The sequence below is a fragment of the Anas acuta genome, chromosome 1 (genome assembly GCF_963932015.1).
Source record: "Anas acuta chromosome 1, bAnaAcu1.1, whole genome shotgun sequence".
Lineage (NCBI taxonomy): Eukaryota > Metazoa > Chordata > Aves > Anseriformes > Anatidae > Anas > Anas acuta.
Window position 1 is genome coordinate 115,719,799 of NC_088979.1, and position 18,801 is coordinate 115,738,599.

Here is an 18,801-nt window from a genome sequence, read left to right on the forward strand (position 1 = left end):
ATATTGTAGAAATAGACCAGAGTAAAATATAAAGTCTTAAGACACAAACCAAAACCACATCAATTTACTCCATCTAAACAACACTAAAGGGCTTTATTTTCTTCCTCGGAAGGAAAGGTTTCAGGGAGTAGTCTGAAGCCCTATTTTTCAGACAGTTTTGACCTTTGGGGAGAAAGAAACCCCAAACAATCAACATTCTTACACACAGCACGATTTGAGCGTCCAGGCTGGCCCCAGGCAGGGACTGCTGAGCGTGCAGGAGGCAGGCACACACAACTCTCCATCCCTAGCTGATGGTATCCTGAATAGCTCTATACCTTGTATGGTTCCTGACCTTTTTATGGTCAGTTTTTGTTTTGTTTTTCAAAAGAAGCTTCAGCCTCAAAGGAACAGCTGCCCTGGCAGCCAGACAAACTGGAATTTCATTTAAATAGCATGGTCTGGTTGGCTGTCCTCATAATGCTTCCACGTAGACTTCAGCCTTTTCCTCACAGAAGAGTAATAAGCTGCCCAAAAAGCCAAACACATGGGACAACTTGCAAGGTGGCACAGCCACTGCTCTAGAAGGGAGGGCTGGGCATGCTAGTATTTCTCTCCCTACAGATGTTTATGCTAGGAGCTGCTGCTGCATCAGGGTCAGAAGTGGGGCACAAGGAGTCTCACAGCTGAACTACAATGTCTAAAATCACCACACACACACACACAAAAAGAAAAAAAAGAGGAAAAACGGGAAACAATAATACAGGGATAGGGAAGACAGTAGGCCAAAGGAGTGACCCTTTCGGGGTAGCTGAGCCAACTGGACTTGCAGTGTTTACCCTGACATTTGCCTCTGACACTGTGTCTGGTCTGTGGCCTAAGGCAAACAACAAAAACAAAAACCAACAACAACAACAACACACGCAGAGAAAACCAGTGAAAATATTGAACCCTCAATGTTACGCAAAAAGAGAAGCACAGCTGGAATCGTTTTGAGAAGGTCTGGGGTTTGTCCTGTGACAGTTTCATCTCTGTGGTTTTTCTTGGTATCGATGCAGTGAGGAAAGCAGACAGCTGTATTTCCTTTTTTAACAATAAACACAGTCCTAAGCAGAAATTGCCCGGTACGCGGAGGATCGGAGCCCTCCTGGTCTCTCTCCCCTAGCAGTGCAGGCCGGAGCTTCCCCTCAGGCACCACATTGGCCCCCAGCGGGGCCACGTGCCATGGCAAGGCCTGGGCATGGAGACACGGGGTGGCACCCAAACCCATCGCACTGCACCTCCAGTCCCTGAAACCAGCCAGGCTCCAGTTTGGAAGAGTGTAAGAGGAGTACACACATACCATAATGCTTCCCCCTGAATACAGACCCATTCTCTGGCACGATACAGTTCAGGTACTTCCTGAGCCAGAAGTAGTTTCTGTGTATTTAATAACCGTGGTGGATTTTTTTTTTTTTTTTGCTCCAAGGCTGAACAGAACCTTGTGCAAAGACACACCTTTCTCTATTCATTTTAAATATGCCTCTTGCAACGCCTCACTCTTCCCAGGCTTTGCAGGGGGCAAGAACAGCCTCATCTGTGATGGCCAGCGAGGGCAAGGGGGTTTCTTTGCCTCTGCAGGAATAAGACCAGCTGGAGGTCCTCAAAAACAAGGGGCCGGGCAAGCACAATCCCAAACAGAACTGGAGTATCCTGTCAAGGGAAGCAGCACAGAGCCAGTGAGGCTAGGCTAGCCTCAAGGCCGAGCAGAAGACATGAGCCACGAAACCCACGAAAACGCAGATCCCGCAGCAGAGCACCGAACTTTCTCGAGGGCACGGCGCGCCAGCAGACACCTAAACGTGAGGCAAGCTTTTCCCCCAGCTCAGCACATCAGGCACCATGTTCTTTGGAAAACCTGACTCACAGTGTTACAAGCAACGTCAGCAGCTCAAACCCTGTTATTTATCTGTAGGACAACAATGTCTAGAGGCCCCAGGCGTGGCATAGCATTCCTCCAACCTGGCGCTGCGCAATCCCGCTGGCTGCAAGCAGTAGCTCCAGGAGAGCTGACCTGGCATCAGCAAAAGCGGGCAGCTTCTCAGGACACTCGAGCAGACATGGCTTCCTGAGGGCTACAAGCCATCTCCTTTCTCTTTTCTGATCAACCACATCACTGCAGAGAATATTTAGATTTGAAACCACAGTGCAAGCCTCTGGTGGCTCTGTTGATATTGGGGAGGTACCTCAAACACATATCGCTCTGCTTAATTTCATCCCATGCAGATTTAGCCCCACTGGGTCTGCGTCACAGGCGAGGCAGACACAGGCAACCAACATCTCTTTCTGTGGGTCATGTAAGCACGCCTAATCTTCCATCAGCCTCCAGGGGGGAAGCTGCTGCCCCCTCTCTGAGCTCGTGTTTTGCTTCAGCACATCAGGAGCTTTTTCTGTGGGGAAGCAGTGTGGCATTTCCACGGCTCTTGCTCATCAAGACCTCCCCAAAAAATCCAGCTGCAATTTCTCCTGTGCACAGCCATTTAGAAGATTTAGTAAAATAAATCTCATGCCAGTGGGGAAACAGACATAATTCATCCGGCATCAGCTTCACCACAAAATGGACACAAAGAAAAACTGGGAGGTTTCTCAGTCTTATGGCCAACACTGGAAGAGAAGAGAGAGCTCACAAACAGCCTCACATAGCTGGGGAGAGACATCACTTAATGATCTGCATCAGCTATACCTCAATTTCAGAAGCTCTATGCAGAATTAAATGCTTTCTGCCAGCTGCCAGGGAGGACTTTTTAAACTACAGAGGAAAAAGTGAGCTACCCCAAACCAAGAACAGAGAGGAGAAAGGCAGGTCTGGTAGACAAGGACACAGCATAGTGCATAAAGATCTAGATTCACATCTCTTTTTTGCCCTGACTTTCTTTGTGACCTTGGGCAGCCTGCCATAAGCCTTCTCTGCAGAAGTTTTAAGCATTTTCTTTGTGTGTTGGGAGGCCCAGTGCTCAGCACCCTGGCAGACCAGCTGAGTGCACACCTGGTCCTTGTTGGCCATGCTGGGGGAAGGCACCACATTACAGGACATCAGGAGCAACCCTGGCCACAGCTAGACGCCCCTTTTGTTTGTACCCCTTTACCAAACAAGAAACTTCGCAGCCTCCCAAAACATGCTGTCATCAAGGAGACTTCAGTCTGCTTTGAAAAGGCCTAAGAGCTTTCCTCCAGAAATCAAACAGTTCTTCACCATCTACCTCATCCTAAATAAAAGACAAGAGAAGGAACTGGTGCCACTGCTACAAGGCATTACAAGTCTTGCCATCCCATCTGGCCCACAGCAAAGTAGATCAGAAGAGGAAAAATCCTTGCTGAACCATAAAGATTGGCATATCATGTTTCCTCAGATTCGGACCCAGTCTTACAGATTTTACACCACAATTATGGCTCCTTACGCTGTGTGAGTCAGCAGGGACACATGGCTTTCTGTGGAGAGGAGGAACTGTTCCCACAGATACGCAATAAGGTGTATCTGTATGTTTTCAGGAGGCATTCCTGTAGTAACATATTAGACAGAAGAATTTGCTTCAACAAGATACCTGCAGAAATGGGCCATCATTTTCACTTTTGGCACAGAATGAGCAATAGGATAGGTCCTTGTTTCAAATCCGCGGCTCTAAGACAGACCTTGGGGATCTGTTACCAAATCCTAAACTGTTAGGTCAAGCTAAACAATAGAATCCGGAAAGTAATTTGAACACCTATTTGTTGTTATAAATACTCGAGTTTCAGAATAGAGCATTAAGCAAATACGCATCTTTGAAGGCTACAGTATGTGTTTAGAAGCACCAAGTCAGGAAGCTGAACAACGAGATATACACTGCGTGCCACCATCAGACCACCCATGTACGCCTTATGCATACCCAGTATCACGCAAACAGGAATTTGAGTATAAGCCCTTATCATTAGACAGAGATTGCTGGGTTGTGGGTCTGGGGGCACTGGAGTTGCCCACACAGCTTCATCTCACTGCAGCGTTTGGGCGTTGGGATTCGGGTTTTGCATCTCAAACAGGAACAACTCTAAGTTGATTCATGCCAAAAACAACGGGGGATTTTTGGTATGATCACAACACCAGACGTCATCTTCCTGTACCAGCAAGGGTTATTGAAAATGACCAGCCCAACTTCATAAAAATATCAGCGTGTTTATGGTGTGGTCTGCTACCACTCCACGCTCAGTGTGAGTTGTGGTTTCTGGGCACACAGCAGTAGACTGCCTGCTACAGACTGTAAACAAAGATACAGGTTGGGAAACCTAAAAGGTGGGAGAGGACTCATGCAAACATAGATGCAAGATTTCATAAGAAGCAAAACAGAAAAGCCTGGACAGATCCATATCCAGTTGAGGTCAACTAACATTTGTGGCTGAATCAGTACAAAAGAAATAAGTGAATAGGAAAATATTCATTTCCTTTACTTCAGAAATAGAAACAGTGTCAGGCACAGGAAGTACATGTTCTCATGTTTAGATTTTCAAATAAATATCGGATGAAATGACATCAAAGAAGAAATAGAAAAAGCCTGGGAAAGTCCTTTTTTGTAGGCTTTGCTTTCCTTTGCATAAAGGCAAGGTTTTGCCTTATTTCTACATTTGCAGTTTCACTGAGATCATTTCAATGGTACCTGAAATTCAGCATACGTCACGTTATAAACCATTCAGCAACTGAGCAGGAAAGATAGTTGTGTGGGTTAAAAGAAAAAAAAAAAAAAAAAAAAAAAAAAAAAAAAAAAAAAGAGAGAGACCACAGGTTACTTCAATTTCAAGTTTATTATCTCCTTATAAAGACTTCACAAAGAGAAAAAAAAAAAAAAGAAAAAAGAAAAGAAAAGTGACAGGATCAGCACACAGGAATTATTTACTCCAGTAAGACCATAAAATAATTGTTAAAAAGTTTTTTTGCCTACATAATCCATCCAGTCTTCCTGCATGTGGACCACTTCCCATACTACTGGACCTGGTGACTCCTCTCAAAGGTCCTTCACTGCTTAAAGTGTTCCTATAAAATGTAAGGGTTTTGGTGCAAGCACAGTGAAAGTTCATTGCATCTACATTACTCCTTTACTTCTGTCTTCTAGTGCATCAGGTTTACAAGGAAAAGAGGGAAAAGCATTCTGGATAACCCAGATAATTTTTTGCCAGTGGTAAACTGTGAACACTCCTTTCTGAGAGGTGAAGGACGTTTTCCTTGTATTTGAGCCTGGGACGCTCTCTTCAGTTTCCGATTTAGCCTCGATTTTTTCCATTCCAATTGTAATGTGTTTCTGGGAACTGTTTCCACTCTATTCCATTCAAGGCAGTCGCAGAGACTTGCTGACCCCTCTGCACTGTGAGGGAGCACAGAGCCCTCGGGCTGGGAATGGTCTGGCCCTGGGGACAGCAGGTGGTGAATCAGAGGAGGACTCATTCCCAGCACCTCACACGGAGCAGCATCTGCAGGAAATTGCTGTTCCACTGATCACTTCTCGGGAACACTCCGCTCCCACCAGCTCTTCAGGCTAATACTGAGAAACCTCAAGACATGAACACCTCACGGGTAGCACTGTTATGCCATATGCTACTGGAAACCAGAGAGAATCTGAATTCCTCCCTTCTGCTCCACCGCACTCTGATAGCCACTGTACAACAAGTGCTCACACTGACTGTGAGCAGGAAGAGTATGCACAAAAATGGTAGCACTGCTGGTACTATGTGTCTTGTGTGTAGGCACGTGGCAGGACCTTGAAGTAAATATCCAGCAGCATCTTGGTCCTGATATGGTCTTTTCCGTGGTGCTCCAGGTGAGGGAGCAACCCACAAAAAATAGCTTTAAAGGACTCAAACCCCAAACCAGCCTTCATCCTGAAAACAAAAGCCAAGCCCTGCCCAGGTTCACTTCTTGAAGCACAGAAGAAAGGATGGGTGATGGCTCATGGCCTGCAATCCCACGGTCTTGTTCCTGGAGAGTCCAGCTCCTGCCAAAGTGGGGTGGAGGCTACATTGACTGCAGTCCGCCCACACGCCATGGGACTTCTACACCGGAGGACTCCTATTTGCTTCATTTGCTCCCGAGCAGCACCGAAGCACCATGAGATTCTTTGTGTCCATCAGACAGCAAAGCTATTGCTACCTTCTGCACAGTAAGCACAACCCCTGTGTGGGATCCCAGCCACGGCAGTTCAGCCTTGGTCAGCCAGAGCCAGGTCTGGGCAAAGCAAGTAACCCTCCAGCGGGAGCCCCAAGAACCAGAGTCACTCATCTCTAGGGAGGCCCTTATCAATATACTTGAACTTTTTAAAATCACGGCGCAGGCTTGCTTTGCTTTTAGGAAGCAGGTGAAATCTGCAAATGTCTCAATGTATCTGAAGGGAACTTCTGCTGAGTAATTCTTCCTCAAATCAGTTTGCAGGAAAATGGCTCACTGGAGACTCCCACCTCACGTAATAGCATGCGGTGATCCACTGTCAAAAAGCACTTTCTGTTTTTTTCAGAGAGAAACTGACGAGATCACTCTCATTTTTTTTTCTGAAATACATTTATTGTAAGTGTTTTTGGCAGTGCAGGAAGTTAACTTCAGAAAGGCAGCCTGAGTGATTCCACTGAGCCAAGCATCTTGATAGTCACTAGTTTCCCCTTCTCCCTTGTCACTTCCTCTTTTGGAGGCTTTTATTCATTTTAAAAATATAGCGTAAGACCTATTTAAAAAGGAAAAACACAGTTTTTGTGTGTTTTTTTTTTTTTGTTTGTTTGTTTTTTTCTCCTGTTTTGAAACTGAAGCAGCTGCCAGCAGGCTGGAGTTGGAAAAGCCAGCTCTGGCTAGGAGGACGAGAGAATCACCAGGTGACCTAAACACCTTGAAAAGAGAGGTGCAACCTGCTTCTCCAGCTCATCGGACAAACACACGTGTAAGAGCAAGACCAAAAGGCAGTGGAAAAGGCAACACTGAACGAATATCCTTGAACCAGCCTGCCTCAGGGGTAGGTGTGCTGCATCCAGGAAGGCATAAGGGCAAGAGGCCGTGGGGTCCGAGCCCTGTCCTCCTCCTGCAGGAGCCCTGCAGATCCTGGTAACTCACGGCGATACCCACGATCCTGCTGCTCCCCTGTGCCATGCCCGCCTGCGTGCCACGCCAGTCTCCTGCCCCGAGGCAGAGGCTCACCAGCAGCCAAACACTGCAAACAGGACTGGTTCAACATCCCCGCAGGAATGGCTCTGCACACCCACACAAGGAGACGGCGATGTTCGGTCAGGTGCCAAGCCCTGTCCCTCTCTGTCCTTGGCTCAGCGCCTCGCTCGAGTGTGCACGCAGCTCCTCTCATGAGTCAGCAGCCGTCAGCTCCAGCCCCGTGCAGGAGGATTTGTCAAGGCTGTAAGGTCCTGCTCTCTGCAAGGAAGGTCCTGGGCCAAAGGCAGCACCAGGACCCCTCACCACAGGTGGAGAGGTGAAACTGCAACTGGAGTGGAAGGGCAGCCTCGCAGCAAGAAGCAGAGTCCCAAGCCAGCGAGGTGAACAAGAGCAAAGTTTGAGAACCAGTCTGCCAGGGAGACAGACACTGCCCGCCCTTGATGCACTTTGCCACAGGGCCAAGTGGGGGATAAAAACCTTTCCTGTATAAGAAATGAGGAAGGGAGAAGCTTCAGGGCAATCTGAAGGATTGAAGCAGGGACCCAAAGGGAGCCCCCAGCACCTTCAGTCCAGAGACAGCTGCCATCCCAGGCTCCACACCATGCAGGACACCTGGGCTCCCAGAGAAATGCAGGGCCTGCTTGGCTGCTAAAGCAAATCAGATAGAAAAGCAAACAGGAACTGCCAGCAATGCTTTGACTCCCTGATTTGATTTGGGTTTTCACTTCACATTACAGATGCCCGGCCCTTCTCCCCTGCACACCTCCCTGGCGCCACTATCCTCACTGCTCCAGGAGCTGCTGTTGCAGGAACCCTGCTCCACATTTCTTCTCCCTGCCCAGTTGGGCAATCAGCAAAGCTCTTGTCAGAGGAGAAAGCAGCTATTGTCTGCTGAATTACCCGGACATATCGGGTGCAATAACTAAATATTTTGCAAGACCTGATCCTGTTTCTGCGCAAATCTGGTTTAGATGAGGGCAGTTTTCACCAGCTTCTGAGGTCAACAGAACATTTGTGGAAGTGATTACTCAAGCCAAGGAGAAGTCCTCCAATCTTGTACTGATCAGTAGTTCCCACACCTCACATTATACGCACCCAGCAAGGGACATGGTGTCTCTCAACAGCCCGGCAAACACCATCCCCATCAGAAATGGCACAGGGATGAGGAGCTTGGTTTCCCACCAGGCTCCCTCTTTCCCCATCCTGCTCCCTGCCGATGCCAGCTCCTGCTCCTCCCTCTTCTTGCTGTGTTGAGGCACAGCCCCATGCCTCGCACACAAGTAAAGCCACTGAAAGACCTGGCAAGGGGAATCAGGCCCAGGTTGCTGTTTCAAGGCAGATCTGTATCTGAAGGAACATGCTGGACTGCAGCCTCTCCACCTGCTACATTCGCAGTTGTGTTTGCAGACACGCATGTTTTGAGAGGAAAGTTCATCCTCAAGCCAGAAATTCATTAGGGCAGCGTTGAGCTAGTTAGGATGATAGCAATCTGCTTTGGCCAGCTCAGTCTGGGCTGAGATGCTGTCTGAAAAGGACTGAAAAATTCATTTGAATTCATTTAACAAGTGGGATAATTTTCTGCAGCGATAACAATTAGCTTTCCTCAACGTGTACTTCAAAATGCTAGGCAGCTGCTGGAAGGGAAACCCCTTGATACATGACATTTAAGTAGAAGACAAGACTCCAGACACAACACCTCCTGCTCGTTGGAAAGGACTCCAGGAGCATCCCACCTGAAGGTTACCTGCAGGTGTGCAAGGAGAACACTGCTTCCTGGTCACAATGAATTGCAGAGGGAAATTCCAATTTCTTCCCCTCCTTTCCTTCTGCTAAAGCCTACCTGTCAAAGCTTTGCCAGGAAAATCACTTTGGGGATAAATGCCAACTGTGACTTTAGTAGTTCCTGAGCTTTTTAGAGAGGCTCAAAGATCAACCCCAGAAAAGATATATCTGATAATAAGAAACTACGGATTCCTGCTCTCCAGCAATAGAATCGCTGCTTTCACCACATATGAGATAAGAAACTCTGAGCTGTGAAATGTCTCATTTTATGTGGAAACAAGGCATTGCCCTAATACATATAGATCGTGGGCAAGACTTGAAATGGCTTCAGTGGGCTTGCCACATAGCCTTGTCACAAAGCCCACTGAAATCAAAACATTGACTCCAGTCTTGCTTCTCATCACACGCAGCTTTAAGTAGCTGGGAGCTCAGAGTCTACCTTAACCACAGAAGACACTCAGGGATTTGCTGCCCTCTCCATCCTCCACCATTTAAAATGCCATTAGGCACCTTCCCACTGCTGGGGATGTAAGCAGCCACTCTTGTATCCAGCCCAGAACTAATGGGGGTTCATTTCAGAGCTACACACAACAGCCTGCTCTAAATGAGAGGTCACAAGTGGACAGGATTTCCAAATCTTGCTGTGTCAGCATCCCTACATACTCATAACCTGCCTTCCTCCTTAATCTACTTCAGTCACAACACAGTCATTCAAAGAGTTTAAGTAGCCAGATGGGGCTCCTTTCATCTCCAGCGGGGTGCAGATAACAAGCCGTTTTGCTGGCAGATCTAGTCAGGGCTTCGCGTTGCCTTCCTGCCCTGAGCATTTGTGCCGAGGGCAAACCCTCAGACACCCGGAGGCAGCTGCTTGCTGCAGGCGGGCGGGTTGTGCCTGGGAAACGCTTGCAGGGATCTCTCCACAGGACACCAGGAAGGTCTGCCACTTGATCAGCTGCCTCCATCGGGCACAGCAGCCCTAATGATGGTGCCGTCTTCCTTTAGCACAGCTGAGTGAGAGCGAACTTGCCTTAAATTAAAAAGGAGCAAGCAATATAGCTTGGCCAGCTACTCAAAGAGAAGAAAAAACTGCTGTCTCTGAAGAAGCAACCAATTTATAGCCCAGCTGCTGCTCATTCAGTTACAGCTGTTTTGAGGTTATAGGCTCTTTTGTGCAAGACTCAGATGAGAAGTTCACTTCTAACATTATATAAAGCTGTGAGCTGTGATGTGGGTATTTTATCTAATCTGGGCAAGGCATTGACAGAGATCTAAGAGAAAGGGGGCTTTCAGCAAGCAGAACTTCTCCTTTTCCACTGGTGCAACAGAAACATTTGGAAAAGGCTTAGAGAAATGATATTTTTAAATACACTCGAACATCAACCGAACCGAACATGCATCTCAAACCGCAGTCTGGAGGCACACAAGCAATAGATGAGCCCTCACTCCAATAAATACAGCTGCAGGACAACAATCAACACATGTTGGTTATCCAGGCAAAGGGCACCACAACACTGACTGTGTGTAGAAGAGCCTTTTGGTGGAAATGACCACACAAGAATCAATCATATAAGCATATGCATAAAAAAATACATATGGAGAGAGGATGAGGATAGTCAGACTACCTTAGACTAGCTTTGGGCATCTAACTTGGGTGCTTATACCAGCCCTGGGTGCTAAGCAGAGTATACAGAAGGCAATTCAGATCCCTGGAGCCCGGGTTCAGGATGTGACCCCAGGCAGGCTGCCTGCCTGCACCCCCAGCCCAGCAGCCACCTTGGGTGCCCACAGAGCATCACATCTAACCAAGGCTGCAGGGCACAACAGGAAGACAAATACCACCCAGGCCCAAAGAGCTTACCATGCAAGTAGGGCAGTGGCTGCAGAAATAAAAGGCACACTGCTTACTGCAGCTTGCAGTAGAGGACCTGAAAGCAGAACCTGCTGACCTGAGGTCTGTACTGAGAGGGCCCTCCCCAGGGTCCTGCTCTGCACCTCCACCCACCCCACCTTGCTGGCCAGGAACCCCTCCAAAGGAATACCACCAGCCCATGTATTTGACTGCTTTTCCACATGCTGAGACCCCGTCTCAGCATGAAGAATGCAACATGAAGCAGTGCTACTGGACTCAAAGCCAGCTGCGGCTGATCTTACACTCCCCACCAAAGCACAACCTCTCTGTGCACGACACGAGCAGGAACAGCCACTTAATTGTGAGCAGCTTCAGAGGAGCACCAGCCGCCTGGCACAGCACCTCTGCAGAGAGGCAGAGCTCCAAGCACATGCTTCCACCCTGCTTTATGGGAGGTGAGACTGACCTACACCTTGAGGCAGCCACCACCAGCCTCAGTTCCTCTCTGGGACACACACTGCCTATTCTGATTTAAGTAAGGGATATCAAGCGTTGGACTGCAGCCAGAAAAGCCTGCTGAAGAGCCTTCATTTCAGGAATAAACATTATTCTCTCTAGGCCATCAGCTGCATTTAAGCCACCTGGTTACAAGGGAAGGATTCATTATCAATATCCAAATTACCTGCTGGCATGCGCAAGACTCTTTTTCATCTCTGCCCTGTATACACACAAATACAGACACACCATCAGAGAACCTTTCCGCCACTCCCAGCAGCACCTGAAGGTTGAGCTTGCAGTCAGCAGTCACAACAAGCAATACTCAGCACGCACTTATCCACCATCGCCACCTCCAAACGTGTGTGCAAATCTGCAAGGCTGCTATCTCCCCCTCTGTGAGCCATGGCCTGGCACCACCACACTGTGCAGGAGGGGTGGACACAGCGTAGATGGTTGGCTGGCCACCTCCTGAGCAGGACACCGCACCCACTGCTAGGGTGCAGGGCGAAAGAGAGGGGCAGAAGGAGACTGCTTGGCTCATCTGAGCCAGAGTCTCCCGTGGTGACAGAAAGGACACCAGGGGGAACATGGCGTTGACACTGATGACCACCAAGTCAGCTTAATCCCCCCACAAGCCGCTTAACAGTAGGATTGTTGCTGGAGCACCTGCAGGGCCTCCAAGTGTGCCTGAAACAGAGGACACCAGGGTTTGCCACGACATCCAGGACCATTTTTCTGCTGCTATTGTGAAATGAGGACCTGAAGGAGTCGATGGAGATCTGCTGTTTCACTCCAGCTGAGAAAGCAGACTTGTGTTACTAAAGGTCTGCTTTTCTCACACAAACGCTTTATGTGATAAAACTGCTAATTAACTACATGGCAAATGCGATGGGAAGACTCTTCTGCTAATTATTTCTATGGCTTTAGGCAACAGAATAAAATCAATATGTACCAAGAAAACAATTGTTAAAGAACCCTGGCAACTTGGGCTGGGATGTAAATTAACAGCGTGGTGGTGGATGGGAATGCCTTCGCAAGTCAGGACGAGGGTGGGACCAGGCTTCAGCTGCGTGGTGCCCACCAAAGCCTCCTCTGCTTCCTCCACGAGGCCTTGCCACGGGTCCTGCATCCTCCTCCTTCTTTGGGTCTCCCTGCAGCACCTGATAATGCCTTCCAGATAGCGTAGAAGTAATGAACTGCAGTGTGCGGGACAGGAAGGATCACTATGAAATGGCACGTATGCAAAGATGAAGCCCTCGCTGAGGACTCCACCAACAAACACAAATGACATGTGGAGCTGCTGCCTTTCTCCTAAAACATGCACCAAACCTCCCCAGCACCACACACCCCAGCAGGCATGAGCAACCATGTCCTGGGCATCTCAGGCCATGCCACACGGAGTGCAGTACAAGCCACTCACCTCTCCCCAAAACCTCAGTCCCTGAGCAAAGCACCATCCAAAGTAGGAAGGCTGTGACAGGGACCGCAGAGAGCAGCCACATCTGCTGTCAGATCAGATTCTGCAGGATATAAACCAGAGACACGATTTTTACAGAGATGAAAGGATGTTTTGTTGCGAAGCAAGGCTGCTAAACGCAGCCCCAAGCTGCAGTCAAGCTGCAGTCTGAGGCCAACGATTTCTTGCACCCCTCAAAGTTCATCGCCTGCCTCCTGTGGACAAAGCCCCTTTAGTGGCCAAGTCCCCTCCATGACTGAACTGTATAATAAAAAAATGCATTTAAACTTTTTTGTATTCATCTGATTCTATCTTGTTTTCAAAATTAAAGACAACCTGAGCAGAAAAAAAAAAAAAAAAAAAAAAAAAAAGAGAGAATCATGTTGTAAATAGAGTAACTGAGGAATGGGCAACTGCAGAAATAATGTCCCAAGAACCTGACCAGAGACCTCTACCATATAACAAAACTGTTTTGAAGCACAAAATCTTCAGAAGCAGAACAAGTTTCACAAAATGCTTGCTTATATTCAAGAGCAAAGTCTATGCTAGAAGTTATATTGCTTTAACTCTATCACAATGGCCAAAAGAAGGAAAAATGATCTTAGCAACTGTGCAACTACATTGACGTAAAACTGCTCATTATTTCTCACCGGGGAATAAGTTTCTGGATTAAGTAACACTGGTATGAAACTAACGCTTGCACTGCGCAGCTCTGTGACCCGTTGTTAACAGTGCACAAGCAAGGGAAGACCAGATCTAAGGACTCAAAACCTAGGAATTTGTAATTTAGGACCCTCTGTTGTGTTGAGCCTAATTCCATCATCCTTGGATCCACTTTTAAAAAGGCACTGAAAGCTTAGCTACAGCTGGGCAGCCAAAAACTGAGCCAGCCTAGGAGTTCGGTACGTTGGGAAGCCTCAGTACGTTAGCTTTGTTTGTAGGCCGCGGAGTTAGTTTCATTGATCAGAAGGCGAGATAGCGATTTGAAAAACAAAACCACAACCACTTGTTAGCTGTAAGCTCCTTCACATACGCTGCATTAATTCAAATGCGAATTAGGCCGATTAGACATGGAAATACAGCCCCAGCGCCCGGTGCTGGCGGAGCAGCCTTGGCTTCCAGGCTCCCCGTCGAGTCAAGCCCCGTCCTGCCGCGTTCCCATGCCAAGCTGGCAGCGACCCGCTGCTGCCAGCAGATACGCCGGCTGCTGCACGAGAAGGCGCATGCAGAAGGCATGTCTGGCGAGTAGGCTCTCATGACTAACATTCTGTTTCTGCGATAACATGCTAGGCCACCTACACAACTAGCCCTCGGAATAAATACTTTGCTGCACGGGTTCCCATGAGCAGACTGATGGAGCGCTAGATAAACTGCTGTCGCTCTCACAGTGGTTTGCTAGGTCTGGATTATCTTCCAGATCTCACACACCGCTCTTGCAGCACTGTTTTCTATTGGTATTAGTTTCTTTTTTTTTTTTTTTTTCAGTCAGTTCTACTGCTCCATTATCCATTGTTATTATTTCAGACTGTTCCTTGAAACCTGTGTTCATACAGCACGTAGCACGTAGCTCCTCCATGGGTGAACACTGCCCGGCAGCTGATGGCACGGTGGTTTTCGTCCCTGGGCCATCACAGCCCTGGATTTGCCAGCCAAGGGCCAGTACCTGGTGGCCACACTGTCCAGGCACATGAGGACCATCCTTCCTCACCAGCCAGCCACCCTATGCACAGCCCAGCTCCTCCTGGCATCCCCACCATCACGTTGTTCTCTCAGGAGGGGGCTCAGCACATCGCTGAGCTCCCAAAACACCCACACGAGCACAAACTATGGTAGCAAAGACTGGATAGCACTGTGAAGCCCCATTCCATTAGGCCACAAACACCCATCTTGCTCAGCGGATAAGTCTTCTAAACCAAATGTTCCACAGTCAGTGAAGATGCTCCCCACTTCCTTTCCACCTTTTCCTTCCCTCCCAAAAATCTCAGACCAATGTGTTTTGAAAAGCATATCCCATGTGTCTTTACTGTCATCACATGTCAACAACAGCATTTACAGATTCCAAATCTTCAGCAACAGGAGTTTCTTGGCATTCAAATATAAGATTATAGGCTTGTTCACAGGAGTGAATTTACATCAAAGCGAGTCTTTGGCGTGACTGCATTACCTGGCACAAAGTAGGCATGTCCAACAGATGGCTTTTCCACCAGCACAAGTCATTGCTCCCATTTCCTGTGCGTGATGCTCTCACCTTTGTGGGCGAGTAACCTATTCATCGCTGCTAGGCCCTGAGCACTGCAGGATCATTTCTGCAGCTCATGATGGGCAAGCTGGGAAAAGCTACACAAAAATCACCCTGCCTCACATCAGGGACCACACCTCTGAAAAAGAGGGACTTGAAAATCTACCCTCACCAGGTGCCATGGAAAGACAACACAAGGAAGCTCAGCACAGAGTAGGGATGGGAGACACAGGACTACAACTGCGTCTAGGGATGCAATCATGGCACCATCACTTGCATGGCAGGAGCCCATCCTCTGAAATGCACCACATATCTGCAAAACCCCACAGGAGTTTGGGGAAATTGTGTTCCTAGTGCCAGCTGGACAGGCCAGCAGATAACCGGGGCAAGGTACACCAGAGGGACCAGTCCTAGAGAGCAAACTGACAGGAGCAGCTTTCTCATCAGATTTCCCAATGCCTGACATTGCTCAGTCAGGGTGGCCAACAGTGAGGAGGGCACATAGCCGCCTGCATGTCTCTCAGCCACCAGCACTCACAGAGGCCAGGCGCTGTGCTGAAGCCTGGGTGGACCACCACAGCAGCCACAGGCAGCTTTATTTCTCAGGGATCTTTAAACCAGAACCACCTCATCGCTTTCTTGTTTGTATGAGGAACCTCCTTCGCCCCATATCTTTAATTAAGAGGCCTGTGTGTTGGTTTTTTTATACCATGTGGTAGCTTTTATCTAACAGGTATATGTAAAAAGCATGCCTGGGGAAAATCATATTCATGGGAACAAACTTAACAAAGCCACTTTAACCCGGCTGCTTTTTTAAGAAGCACCCCAGGGCAATCCCTTGAAGATATTTATGCTCCTATGGTGAGTTAGAGGCTTCTGAAGACTCCCACTAGTCCCACTTCCCTTTATTCTCCTGGGTACAAGCACTGGGAAGCGCCACTGTCCCTTTTCTCTCAGACGAGGGCATTCATGACAAGCTGCTTTAAAGCAAGAGGATGAGCTCCACCCTGCAAGCTGCTGAGCATCACCACGCTCCCTCACAGCGCCCAAGGAGCACTCCAGCCAGCCCAGGGGCTTCCAGCAAGATTGTGAAATGCTCCCAGGACCTGAATATCTACCTAAAACACTGCTGACAAGGCACCTCACAGGCCAGATACACACTGCAGGCTTTTGCCAGAAGAGCTGTCGGTCAGGGACCAGGATGCCTGGCTGACCCAAAGCGTGCTGTGAAGCAAAACACAGCCCTGGCAAAACCTGGGGGTAAAGAAAGTCTAGGTTAGGGCTGAAGATGGAACAAGTATGGGCATTGGGTTTTTGTCTGCAGTATTTCATCATTCTTTTTTGGATAGCATCAACATGCAATATCATTTCTAGACTGGATTTCAGGTTCTGTTAAAAATCTGTAGAAGCTACCTTAAAAGCTTGGTCTATATCCTGCTGAAGTCAGCATCAAAAGGGTTTCCCACAAGGATCAGCCTCTTCCAAAAAGGCCCAATACCTCAGGCCCATCCTTTTGTGGGGAAAAGACCCATCACAAAAGGAGGATCAGACACAATCATGGTGATGGCACAGTCCTGTTGCCAATTATGCCAGCTGTAAGTGTTCAGGAATTATTAGTAACCAGTCCCTTCCCTCTCCCCCACATCAGTCTTTCCCATACCAGCTGGGGTGAAACAACAATAAAAACAACAAAAAACAATCCCCGCAAGGCTAGTTTATAAATTCAAGACTTTAAGACCAAAAAAAAACAAACCCCAACAACATCTGGATGGTTTCCCTTCAGGTGTCTAAGTGAGGGGAGTTTTCCAGCCACAACCCCACATGTTTTCATGCTTTCACCGCAAGCTCAAGGGCCAATTCATCTCCCTCTTGCTGGTGGGATGGTGCACAAGGCTGCGCTGCAGCTGACACCCTGGGCTACAGCTTGCAAGGGAACAAAGATGAGCAACACAGCCCAGTGCACGTCCTGTGACCCAACCACAGAGGCTGGCAAAGCCCTGCAGGGCTCCCCAGCTTATTTTTGCCCTCTGTAGATGTGGAACCGGCTTGCAAAACCAGGGATCTGTGCTGCCCATGAGATGGTAGCGTGACCAAAATGGGTGCTCTGTGCTGGGCCTCGAGCCAAGGCTACAAACAGCCCCAGCCCACAGATGTTCACACTTGTGCTCCCATATCCTTGCTGCATGTGGCACCAGGGTCAGCACTGCTTTCTCTTGGGGCACAAACATGTTGGATGCAGCTTCCAGTCAGACCCACTGTGCTTGTGACTGCTCCTGATGCTTTTCTGATTGCAGCATGGTAGGAAGCAGAGAGAGGAGGCAGGAGCCAAAGCTTTCTCATGGCTGACAGGTGACAGAGCCTGCCCAGCTGCTTCTGTGCATGGAGACAGGTGTCCACAGTGGGACCCACCACCCTGCATGTCCCTGTAGCCCCAATAGTCACATCCCCTTGCACATTGGTGGGAAAGTGAACGGAGGAGCACTAAGCATTAACATTATTTTCCTGAGCCTCATATACGATGCAAACATGAATGGCCAAGGTCACTCCCTTTGGCTATTTTTAAGCGAGGTTCTGTTTATGCAGCCCTGATGCAGTGGTCTCACCATTGGCCCAAAATGCACATACTTCTAACATGACCAGGCACAGCAAAAACAATCCCATCGAGCCCTTTGTGTTGCTAATGCCAAAGGAAAATTCCTGGAAAGGCAAACAGACCTCATGGGAGGGCTGCAGCATCTGCTGGTGCCACCCTGCCACCAGGTGAAGAGGTTTCCAGACCAGATTACCAAAAATACAAGTGCATATTGGCCAAACTGTTTTTTTTTTTTTTTTGGTTGGTTGGTTGGTTGGTTGTATTTTTTACAATGAAGGTAGAATGAGACTGTTGTTGTTGTTGTTATTTTTATTATTTTTGAAAAAATTGTGTTTCCAGGAAGATTCAGGAGCTCCAGTCTTACAGCAGACTCCACGCCAAACAGCAAGATGTGTCTGTCCCCAGGAGCTGCTGAGCTCATCCCAGAGCACACCCGAGCAGCCTGAAGCAGCACAGATAAAATCACTGATGCATGTCCTCATGGTCTGCCACCAGCTTGTGCTGTCTGGAACAAGCATCACAGGGCTCAATCTCCTCAGACAGACAGACAGACAGACACTGGAGCCTAGCTTGAGCCATACTTTTAGCTGGGAACAGAGAGGCAGTATTCTGAATCACACATCCCAAGCATTTTACACTGTAAAATACCTCCAGCCCAGCGCTGCGCATTTAAAAGTTGGGCTACTCTGAGCTTTCGTATCAAAGGGCAACGCTGATGGGTGAGAGGCAGAGAAGTGCAGCAGAGAGGTAAATAAAGGGAAAAGCCTTAAGAGGTTTACAGCTGCCCTGATATAAAAGAATCATCTTTCACGCTGATAAAAATAATGTTACAGGCTCTGATAAGGATAATCTCCCGGGCTCTGATAAGAGTACAATAAGAACAAGCCTTTTACAATGCAGCATTATTGAACCACAACCCCATCCTGCCCAGAAATACCCTTTCTAGATGCCGCTGCCTTTTGTTCACCAGCAGCAAAAGCACTGGGAAGGACTGCTCTAGCTTTCCTCCCTGTCTAGAAAATTTGAGCAGCACAGCCAGGAAAGGACTCGATGGGCTCCACCCTATTGAATATGGAGCAATTCGCTGCAAAGCAACTAAAGCATGCAAATAATTGCATTGACTTCAAATGAAATTATTCCTATGTTTAAGTGCTCTACTGAATCAGGGCCAGGGTGCTCGGCATGCTGGAGTATCAAGTCTCAAATGTTTTGGAAGGCTTTAAGTGAGAGGGAATGGTTTGGGAAATAGGGGGGAGGA

General features: G+C 48.2%; 1 long non-coding RNA gene across 2 annotated transcripts; it reads right to left on the bottom strand.

Annotated features, from left to right (window-relative positions):
* Positions 1–5,335: 5,335 nt before the first annotated feature.
* On the bottom strand, positions 5,336–16,459 carry LOC137862586 (uncharacterized). 2 transcript variants are annotated; one of them, XR_011100413.1, is made up of 3 exons: positions 16,364–16,459; positions 12,676–12,775; positions 5,336–7,608 (listed from the first exon to the last, which is right to left on the bottom strand). It is a non-coding gene; the product is annotated as an uncharacterized lncRNA (long non-coding RNA). The 2 variants fall into 2 exon arrangements; XR_011100418.1 differs by having other exon boundaries at positions 5,336–8,661.
* Between the last annotated feature and the right edge of the window lie 2,342 nt (positions 16,460–18,801).